The following is a 12,011-nucleotide window of genomic DNA, read 5'->3' as shown; positions in this document are numbered from 1 at the left end:
TAGATGTCTGAATGTAACATGCACTAGAATGAAAAATTAATTCTATCACCTTGGAAAGAATGGGGATGGAGGAAAATGTTGACATTGAGTATACCCTCACCTAGTGTTCTGATGTTTCCTGAAAGAGCACTGTGATTTGCCCACTGTTGTATCCTTGCAACTTGGCACAGGCTGGCAGGTTAAAAACGATCTACTTTCTGTAGAAGGACAAGCCTATGCTTTACATGTAAGTTATGATTACTACTATTTTATCACATCTTCAACATACATATCTCTTGAATATCAGCAGTTTATTCAGACATTTTTGCAATTTAGCATGGCTCTGGTAAACCCCCAGCTCAACAAACTACTCCAGGAGTCTAGCTAGGGATACTCTTTACTCAAGCAGCCATGCTTTTCATTTAGGCTTATTTTCGGTAAGCAAGAGCAGATTAATACAGCTGATAGTTTTAAGCACCTTCAACTCACCTATTAGTAAATGATAGGCAAGATACCAATGGTTACAAGGCAAACCCAATATAAACTAAATTTGTCTATCATGGGAAAAAGTAATTTAACCAGAAAATAGTCTAAAAAGTACATCCTTTTTTTTTCCATTTTTGAGACAGGGTCTCGCTGTCCCCCAGGCTGGAGTGCAGTGGTGCAATCTTGACTCACTGTAGCCTCGACCTCCTGGGCTCATGTGATCCTCCCACCTCCACCTCCTAAATAGCTGAAACTACAGGTGCATGCCACCATGTACCTGCAGTTCATTTTTATATTTTTTGTATTTTTTGTAGAGACAGGGTTTTGCCATGTTGCCCAGGCTGGTCTTGAACTCCTGAAGTCAGGCGATCTGCCTGCCTAGGCCTCCCAAATGTTGGGACTACAGGCATTTGTCACCGAGCCAGGCAAATCCATGTAACATCCTAGTACTTACAGCCATGTAACATCCTAGTACTTACAGCCATGTAACCAAAAAGTTAAGACAAAGAAGTTTTTGTAATGTGCCCGACACACCCCAGCTAAGCAAATAGACTTTTTAATAAAATACCTACCTCTTACATTCTTAACTTTATTAGTTCACCTATGACCGTGTAAGGCCCAACATGCCTATTATGAGAATAAAATCTCCAGCACAACCTAGAGTTATAGTCTAATCTTTACTTTAAAATCTGATCTGTCGGCTTAGCGTTTTCCACCAACTTGGAGAGCTGAAACTTCCACAGGCTTCGCAATTGTCTGCCTAGGTGCTGCCTTTGGCAAAAACGCAATTACTTTTGCACCAACCTAATAGGTGTCTTAGCAGCACCCATTGCAGTCTTTTTAGCTGCTTGCTTAGCCTTTTTTGCTTCTTTATGAGCCCTGATAGCTTGTTCTCATTGAGCCTTTCTAATGTCAAGTTTCTCATTCCTCTTGGCCATTATGTCAGCAAGAGATTGCACCAGTAAGGGCCCTCTGCAATTTGCTCAGCAGGTTCTTTTCTGTTGAATTTCTTCCAATTGTCCTTTTTTGTGCTTCCTTCTGTAGAGGACAGTCCAGTTTACCTGCCAAGAATTCCTCTTGGAAAGGAACGCCAACTCGCATTTTGCATTAAGACACTGGAAAACCTTCCCGTCATTGGTCTTGGCATGGCGCCTCCCGTGTCCGGGGTACATCCTGTACCCTCTGAAACTGCAAACCTCAACATTCATGGCAGCAGCTGCAAGGGAGGAGAAAAGATGACAAAAAGAACTCCATTTATTCTTATATCTGATATATTGGATCTTATTTTCTCCTGCTTATTTTGTGTTTTCCATTTACCAAACGCTCTTCATTTTCTTCTTTGCTGCCTACTCTTGAATTGATTGAGTTAAAATCTATTTCTATATTCCCCCTCTCCTTATATGAAAGTTACGTGCTCTATTTTATTTCACTCTTTTCCCTTAAAAACGTAAGTGTGCATTATTAAAGGGCTAGAGTTAAGTGATACTTTAGTGACACATCTGTATGGCTCTCAATTAAAGTGCTTCTGTTTGACAATCTCTACTATCTGTTCCTGGATTTAAATACTTTATATAATGAATAATGGAAGTGCACCATTAAAAAAGCTATACTGCGCTTTGTTTGTTAATTTCCAAGTTAATCCAATAGTTTAATTTTTTGATATCATCATAATCAATATGAAAGCCTAAAAATCTAGCTATAAGGTCTTTTCTAGAGAGATTTCAACACTACTCTTAGATTGTTTATTTTTTTAGATGAAATATAGTATACTTTTAGAGAGCTCAACAATAGTATGTTTTACTATTTGTGGTTCATTGCAAACTGGCCACCTGCCATAGCCCCTCCCTGTCCACACCCTATGTAAGACGACTTTGTCACTCCTCCCGTTAACAAGTGAAGTGCATTAGCCCTCTCCGTGAATCTGCATTGTCTTTCTTTAGTCAACAGCATGCAGTGGAAGGGATAGCATGATAGTTTAAACCTGGGCTTCACAAGGTCTTTCATGTTTCAGTTCTTGGACCTCGGCCCAAGTCCCACGTATACAAATCAGAGCCAAACTACTGGAGTTCATTCAAATCACTAGGAACTGAAATGTGTCACCTTGCCTGAGTCTGTCCTAGACCCTCCAGCCCCCAGCCAACCTGTGAACTGACCACAGATACATGAGGGAGCCCAGGAAAGAAAAGAAGAGCCACCCAGCTGAGCCCAGTCCAAATTACAAAACCAGAGACACTCTTGTGCTAAACAATGAGTAGTTGTTTTTTTTAGCCACAAAGTTTCAGGGCAGTGTGTCACAGAGAAATAACTAGTGATTCCGTGTTGGTGTATATTTGTAGACACAATTTTACCAAGGAATATGTAATGCTAATTTGATTTCCAAACATTTTAATTTCTCCGTTTCTGTGATTCCTATTTTGTCCTGGACAGGGAAACTGATTTCTGTGTTGGATATGCAGAGGCACATTCACAGAACTTATTTTTCTCTGTTAGGCAGATTTTATCAGCATTATAAAATTATAGTGACTTAGGAAATAAAGAATATAAACCATCTCAGTTATCAACAGCTTTCAAATCAATCTCCTATAGGACATTTGAGGTTTATGTATGTTTGGAAGACAAATATAGACATTACTTCAACAAAACTAAAATGATTCTTTCGATAACTCATTGCTTTAAGATCTGTTCAGAATGTCAGCTTTTATTTAACATGTAAACATATAAAACTAACTAAAACAGAGTATGCTTAAATTCATGATTAACATTAATCATTATAGATGCAAATTAAAACCACAATGAGACACCATCTTACACCAGTCAGAGTGGCTATGATTAAAGTCAAAAAATAGTAGATGCTGGTGAGGATGCAGAGAAAAAGGAAGGCTTATACACTGCTGGTGAGAATGTAAATTAGTTCAACCTCTATGGAAAACAGAACAGAGATTTCTAGAATAGAACTACCATTCCATCCAGCAATCCCACCACCAAGTATCCAATCCACTCAAAGGAAAAGAAACCATTACATCAAAAGATACCTGTACTCCCATATTTATTGAAGCATTATTCACAGTAGCAAAGATATGGAATCAACCTAAGTGTCCATCAGACTGGATAAAAGAAATGTTTTGTATATATATATACACTTACACACAATGAAATACTATTCAGTTATAAAAAAGAATGAAATCATGTCTTTCGCAGCAACATAGATGGAACTGGAGCCTATTAAGTGAAATTATTCAGAATCAAAAAGTCAAATGCTGCATGTTCTCATGTAGAACTGAGAGCTAAATAATGTGTACACATGGGCATAGAGAATGGACACTGGAAACTAGAAAAGGTGGGGGTGGGAGTGTATATTGTACAGTATTCGGGTACATTAATCCTAGCTCCTCACCTAGTTCCAGAAATTACTTACTGCATTCAATGTACACTATTCTGCTGATGTCTACACTAAAAGCCCAGACTTCACCATTACACAATATATCCATGTAAAAAATCTGGCCAGGTGCGGTGGCTCACACCTGTAATACCAGCACTTTGGGTGGCCAAGGTGGGTGAATCACCTGAGGTTAGGACTTCAAGATCAGCCTGGCCAACATGGAGAAACTCCGTCTCTACTAAAAATGCAAAAATTAGCTGGGCGTGGTGGTACATGCGTGTAATCCCAGTTACTCAGGAGGCTGAGGCAGGAGAATCGCTTGAATCTAGGAGGCAGAGGTTGCAGTGAGCCGAGAGCCCACTACTGCACTCCAGCCTGGGTGACAGAGCAAGACTCTGTCTCAAAAAAAAAAAAAAAATCTGCATTTGCACACATTAAATTCACAAAGAAATATTTTAAATTCATAACTAAGTAATGTGTAACTTAATTCTGCTGTTTAATTTAATATTGCAATTAATATTTTAAATATTGAATACTTAATATTTAATATGTAACATTACTTCATACTTAATAAATATTTAACACTTAATTTAAAAATTAATACCTAATAAAATCTTAACAAGAGTTGGGATGTTTATTAACTCCAATTCTTTTGTTTTGTCAAGGTGTGACTGTTGTAATAATAATTTGGAATTATAGTGAAATGTATTACACTGTACTTTGGGAAGAACGTACATTCCCATCATAAGCTGAGTTCAATCAAGTTTATTCCACGTCCTGAGGGTAGGTCAAGGGAAAAATAAGTTGACATCAGATGCCTCAAATCTGTTTTAGTGAGCAGTGTAAGAATATATTTGCTGTATTCCCGCAGAATGTTCAAAGTGGCTTACTTTTTTCTTATAAACCTTTAAACAGTTTTATTAGCATTGTTTGAAAAACTCATCTGCTTGTTTTTCCCACCATTTTTTTTTTTTTTTTTTTTTTTGAGACAGAGTCTCACTCTGCCACCAAGGCTGGAGTGTAGTGGCAGGATCATGGCGCACTGCAGCCTCATCCTCCTGCGCTCAAGCAATCCTCCTGCCTCGGCCTCCCAAGCAGCTGGGACTTCAAGTGTGCATCATACCACACCCAGCTAATTTTTTATATTTTTTGTAGAGACAGGGGCTCACTATGTTGCCCAGGCTGGTCTCAAACTCGTGGGTTCAAGCGACCCTCCCAACAGTCTCCCAAAGTGTTGGGATTACAGGTGTGAGCCACCACACCAGCCTTCTCACCATCTTTAACCAATTTTTTTCTTCCAGTAACATTGTTTTCATTCACAAAGCATTTATATGCAGTCATGTCGTCACCAGCTTTTGAACAAAAATTTCACAGTCAGAAGACGTATCAACAGCCATGAATTCTAGCACCTCACCTAGTTCCAGAATCTCCCTCCTCACCCTGGAGGATGGGCCATGTGGCCTGAAAGCTAACATGACAGCAGACAGACTATTCCACTCAGAAAGAGCACTTATTATTTGGAAGTTTTCTTCAAATTATGTCCAAGTTAATGCTCACTGCCGCCTACCAAAACCGAAAAGCATACCACAGCAGATACAAAAGCCAACAGAGAAGGAAGTTGGGTTTAGTGCCATCTCCTTAAACTATTCTTCAAAGAAAATGTTTATAGCCCAGCTGTGTTGCCCAAATCCACACAGAGAAAGCCAAACAATGGTTCAAGCTTCCCTAACTCATCACACTGAGAAACCAAGCACACTGCCTTTTCTGTTGTCCTGCTGTCCATGATGCAGTCTCTGCACTCTTCGACACACCATCAAAAAGCAGGGGGTATATGGAGGAATCTAAGATGTAAAGAAATGAAATGACCTTCACAAAGTTAATTGTTAGGGTGAGAAGGAAAGCCTCACCTGTCCAATGCACTTTCCAGCAGAGCCTGGCTGCATGAACTTCAGTTCACATAAGGATCACCCGAAGGGCCTGGAAACACATGGATTCTTGAACCCCACCCTAGAGATTCTGATTTAGTAGGCAAATGGGACAATCCAAGAATTTGCATCTTTTGGGCTCTCCAATCCTGCTGGAGGTGCTGCTTCATGGAACAGGCTTTGAGTACTGTTGGGCTAACCTGCACCAGAAAATGAGACCCTACCTCAGGGGTCTGACATACTTATTTTGTTTTGTTTTGTTTTGTTTTGAGATAGGGTGTCATTCTGTCACCCAGGTTAGAGTGCAGTGGTGCAATCTCAGCTCACTGCAGCCTTGACCTCCTGGGTTCAAGCAATCATCCCACTTCAACCCCCCGAGTAGCTGGGACTACAGGTATGCACCACCACACCCAGCTAATTTTTGTATTTTGGGTAGAGACAGAGTTTTGCCATGTTGCCCAGACTGGTCTTGATCTTCTGAGCTCAGGGGATCCACTTGCCTTGACCTCTCAAAGTGCTGGGATTACAGGCATGAGCCACTGCGCCCAGCCATACATGTTAAAGACATACCATTGCTAAAGCTATAGTAGGTGGATTTTAAGGAGAGATGACCAGGTGAAGGGCAATAGTTCTAACACGGTGAGAATTCTAGGAGTTAAGGCTCCTCTCCCAGCTCTAGGAGGGAGCAAAAATAAACATTGAGACATCTATAATCCCAGTACTTTGGGAGGCCAAGGTGGGAAGATTGCTTGAGCGCAGGAGTTTGAGACTCGCCTAAGCAACAAAGTGAGACCCCCATCTTTAAAAAAAAAAAAAAATTAAAAAATTAGCTGGGTGTGGCGGTGTGTGCCTATAGTTCTAGCTACTCAAGAGGCTGAGGTGAGAGGATTGCTTGAGTCCAGAAGGTTGAGGCTACAGTGAGCCATGATCACGCCACTGCGTTCCAGCCTGGGCAACAGAGCAATACCCTGTCTCAAATAATTTTTAAAAATAGAGAGAGAGAGAGAGAGAGAGAGACTCTTCTAGAATTAGAGCTTAGCCATTCAGTGGAGGCTGATTCAGCTAACTGAGCAAAACTCACTCTTCAAATATTTGCTAAAAACTTCTCCAATAATAATAATTCACCCCCCCCGTCTGCTCTCTGTGTGTGTGTGTGTGTGTGTGTGTGTGTGTGTGTGTTTCACTTCCATTGTACTACTGAAGAGATGGCTCCCAGAAGATAATTCTTAGTTTACACAGCCCAAAATCATAGAGTTGGACTGTGAGCCCAGAATTTCCAAAACCCAGGCCAAGATTCTTTCCAGCACTCAGTACTGCCTCTCTGCAGAAGCAGAAGCTAAGAGCCATTATAACTTTGCTGGGAGAATTTGTTTCCTGTAAGCTATTAGTCTGTGTTCTCTTTTACCTCAAGGCAGAACATGTTTGCACAAAATGGTCAACACAGTGTAGACCATAATGCACAGAAAATAAAAGTATTTTCTTCCTTAGGAAATCACAGTTCTCCATGCTCACAGCATAAGAAGTTATGTTTTATGCAGCCTGATTTAAAATTTCTCTTTTCAACTTATCTCTCTACTGTCTTTCTCTCTGTCCTTTGATTTTGTTCTAATTTTCTCTATCCTCTTAGCCACATCTTATCTTTCCTCTTTCATATTTTCATTTCTATTGCATCTCTGCTACCACTCAGGACAACACACAGGTGACTATGAGAGATACTGGACCCCATGTTTGACTCAAATTTGTTTTGGTCTAGCTCCTGGAAAGTTACAAGTCCTAATTATGAAATCGTCCTCATGCTTGCTTGCTTTCATCATTGTGGCCTAAATTTTAAAAACTCATAAATGTGAAATAATCCCCATATCTCTTCCATTTAAATAACAAAAGATACACATACAGAAAATCACACTTCTCTGTATTAGAAATTTCAATGCATTTCTCCATAATGAAGTATTATCCTAGAAAGTTGACAAAGCCCTCATCCATCCCATCTCAATTACAAATTTGTCCCCTTTCCTTCAAATAAATTGTTTTGGACCATAAAAATGGAAACTCCATTCTGCAAATGTATTTTGAATCATACTATGTTCATAGCCAGTTTTTGAGAGTCTACGCTGAGAAATTTTGTGACATTGCAAATCAGTATCAAAAAAGGTCCAGAAATAACAAATTCTATGACTCTGAATTATGAAAGATGATCTGATTATTACTATAAGTTGAAAAACAGATGGAAAAGAAATGTAACAGACCCCAAAGTGATACATCATTGGTTTCATAGGGAAAAAAAAAAAAAAAATATATATATATATATATTCTCAGTGTTTTGGTGTTTAAATTTTTTTGGTTGGGTTTGGGGTTTTTTTGTTTTGTTCGTTTGTTTGTTTGTTTAGATAGAGTCTTGTTCTGTTGCCTAGGCTGGAGTGCAGTGGTGTGATCTCAGTTCACTGCAATCTCTGCCTCCTGGGTTCAAATGATTCTCCTGCCTCAACCTCCCGAGTAGCTAGGATTACAGGTGTCTGCCACCACCTCCAGCTAATTTTTGTATTTTTAGTAGAGATGGGGTTTTACCATGTTGGCCAGGCTGCTCTTGAACTTCCGACCTCAAATGATCCTTCAGCCTCGGCCTCCCAAAGTGCTGGGATTACAGGCATGAGCCGCATTGTATGGATTTCAAATTTCCAGAAATTTACAATGTAGAACATTTGTCATCTATGTAACCACCTCTGATTTTTTTTCCCTGCTTACAGCATGTTTTTAAACAAAATGTACCTTACATCATTAATTTCAATGTATTTAAAGAGCTTAATGAAGTGGCGTGTGAACACCACATTTCAAATCTGAACTTGGGCTGACAGGGTCTGGACTCACTCAGTTTCATAATTTCAACTTCCTAAGAAATTGTCCTGTCCCCACTCTTTCTATAAGCACTTGCACACACAATTCCAGCAGCTGCATTAAAATACTACAACCTCATGTTTCCTTCAGAAAAGAGAATTGGCTTTAGTTTTGATGTCTTTTAAAGCACCATCGTTTTGGCTGCTCTGTAAGTATATTTATCATTTAAACAATGAAATTTCCATCTCAGGAAAATAAAGTGTCTATATTTTTTTCTCTCTCTCTGACTGATAGTTTCTCATGCTGAACTCTTTATGAACCAGAAAAGGGGACGCATGGCCAGTGTCCTTCCATGAAACATTCTCTGCTGATAGATGTTATTGCCAAGGCAGCTTTCAGAAGGCTAGGAATCATTGTCAATGCCAAGTGTGCAGTCATCCATCATTTGGAACCATTTCTACCTTGCTAGTGCACCCGCTTCTCTTTGGGGAAGTTCTATTGTTGGTAGAATGAGAAAACCCTCTCTGTTCTCCTGAAAAACTGGGATGTTTTTCAGAAAGGCCCAGGCGGGCTGGACATGGTGGCTCATGCCTGGTATCCCAGCACTTTGGGAGGCTGAGGCAGGAGGATCACTTGAGCCCAGAAGTTCAAGAGCAACCTGGGCAACATAGCAAGACTCTCTCTCTACAAAAAAAAAAAAATTAAATTAGCCGGGTGTGGTGGTGCATGCCTGTGGTCGCAGTTACTTGAGAGGCTGAGGCAGAAGGATCAATTCAGCCCAGACAGTTGAGGCTGCAGTGAGCCATGCTCATGCCACTGCATTCAAGCCTGGGTGACAAAGAGAGAACCTGTCTCAAAAAAAAAAAAAAATTGCTCAGGTGCATTGATATTTAATAATGGAAGAAAAAGATTAACTCTTTTTTTTTTTTTTTTTTTTTTGAGACGGAGTCTGACTCTGTTGCCCAGGCTGGAGTGCAGTGGCGCGATTTCGGCTCACTGCAAGCTCCACCTCCCGGATTCACGCCATTCTCCCGCCTCAGTCTCCGGAGTAGCTGGCACTACAGGCGCCCTCCACCACGCCAGCTAATTTTTTGTATTTTTAATAGAGATGGGGTTTCACCATGTTAGCCAGGATGATCTCGATCTCCTGACCTCGTGATCCACCCACCTCGGCCTCCCAAAGTGCTGGGATTACAGGCGTGAGCCACTGCGCCCGGCCATTAACTCTTAAAAGATTAAGCACATGTGGATTTTAAGTTTGCTGTGAGAAATAATTTACAACGTTAGACTTTCTCCCTTTAACAATAAATCATGTGTTAACTGCTTAAATTATGGTTTTTGACTTCTTTTCATGTCAAGATTAAACACCAATGAATAAATACATTTGTTTCTCATAGCAAATAGTTGGAGTCTAATTATTGCCATATATTGTTATATGTCTGGTAAAATATTCTGAGGGACAAACAGAAGAATCAGGTAATCAAAAGGCAAAATGATAATGTTAATTTTTTTAATACATGGCTCTGGAATAAGGGAAAACAGAACTTTAAAATGAAGAAGGATTCCTCCCTGAAGGAACTCTGGATCTAACTTCTTCCAGGCAGGGCATGGTGACTCACACCTGTAATCCCAGCACTGGGAGGCTGAGGTTGGAGGAGCACTTAAGCCTGGGAGTTTGAGACCAGTCTGGACAACATAGAAAGACTCCACCTCTACAAAAAATAAAATAAAATAAAATAAATTAAATTAACCAGGCATGGTAGCACAGTCTGCAGGCCCAGCTACTCAGGAGGCTAAGGCAGGAGGATCATTTGAGCCCAGGAGGTGGAGGCTGCAGTGAGCTGTGATTGCCCTGCTGCTCTCCAGCCTGAGCAACAGAGCAAGACCCTGTCTTAAAAAAAAACAAAAACTTCTCCCTCATAAGGGCACATCTTTAAAGGTCAATATAGTGCAAGTATTTAACAAGTTGTTCTCAAGAAGTAGGAAAATGAGAAAATATTAAGGCCTTCTATTCATGCACTCTATCTAAATCTCTTTGAATGTCTTTTAAATTCAAAGAGAAAAATTATTGATCTATGAGTATACACTCATTCTATTTGGCAAAACAGCCAAAATATTGTTGGAGATAATATTGTATTGCCTAGTTATGCTTCTCACCCAGTTATTTATGTACTACAGATATACAGTTGCTCAAATTTGTGGAATGAGAAAGCAAGCCAGGTGTACAGGCTAAAAAATGAAAATTTAATCATCAATTAAACATTCATAATTGGCTTTTTTCACTTCGTGACTTTTGATACTTTGTAGATACAGTTTAATTTTGTCTTGTGTTGACTTCTTGTGCTATTTTCTCTGTAGAAAGTTTATGTGATCCTTGAACCTGAGTTATTATTTATTTATAAGTATATAACTTTATCTTCCCCCAGGAGATCACCAATTCCAAAGGGTGTTCATGTTATTTTCATAATAAAGAAAAAATAAAAATATTCTTAAAACTTTTGAATTTTTAGGAGGCCAGAAAAAAATTATACTACCTAGCTTAGACCTATGCTCAACATATTTGTACATAAAAAAAAAGCAAGTCACTAACTCAGAATAATTCAAGCAAATTCAATACATAAAATACTCTTGGGCAATGAAAATAAAGAATGCTTTATTTATCCCCAAATAAAAACCAATGACAAACACAAAGGCATCTGATTCTCCAGCATATTTTTATTGAAGGATTGAGTAAAGAAAATGAAGTGTCTTCATTTGCCATTTGGTAGTATGAGATGAAAAAAAGAATGCAGAAATGTATTCGTTTAAACTTCCTTTTTTTTGAGACAGGGTCTTGCTCTGTCGCTCTATCTGGGGGGCAGTGGTACGATCATGGCTCACTTCAGCCTCAACCTCCTGGACTCAAGCAATCCTCCCATCTCAGCCTCCACGTAGATGTAGCTGAGACTACAGGTGTGCACCATCACATGCAGCTAATTTTTTAAATGTTTTTTGTAGAGACAGGATCTCCCTATATTGCCCCAGCTGGTCTCAAGCTCCTGGGCTCAAGTCATCCTGCTGCTTCAGCCTCCCAGAGTGCTGGGATTAAGGGTGTGAGCCACTGTGCCCGGCCCCAAAACTTCCATTTTAAAGACCTGTGTTTTCTGCACATAGAGCTGCAGAAACTATTAGTACTGGGGAGTACCAAGCATGATATTTAAGGGCAACACTGACTATTCTAAAATACACGTTTTATTTAAATCTGTGAAAGTACACAGATAAAGAATCTTGACTCTTTCAAAGTAATCTCCTTAGAGCTATCCGTATACTCATAGGTGCTGTTCTTGATCGAACACAATTGTGACTTCTGGAAACACTTTGAGAACCTAGAGTGTGTTCTTTCATGCCTGCGCTTCTTTCCACGAGACAGT

The 12,011-nt window shown here is 39.7% G+C and overlaps 1 pseudogene; it reads right to left on the bottom strand.

Moving 5' to 3' along the window:
- Positions 1-1,167: 1,167 nt before the first annotated feature.
- Positions 1,168-1,673, bottom strand: LOC100435019 (large ribosomal subunit protein eL24-like; annotated as a pseudogene).
- Positions 1,674-12,011: the final 10,338 nt, after the last annotated feature.

The sequence above is a fragment of the Pongo abelii genome, chromosome X (genome assembly GCF_028885655.2).
Source record: "Pongo abelii isolate AG06213 chromosome X, NHGRI_mPonAbe1-v2.0_pri, whole genome shotgun sequence".
NCBI classification, from domain to species: domain Eukaryota; kingdom Metazoa; phylum Chordata; class Mammalia; order Primates; family Hominidae; genus Pongo; species Pongo abelii.
The sequence above is the reverse complement of the archived record's forward strand: the minus strand, read 5'-3'. Positions and strand labels throughout refer to the sequence as shown.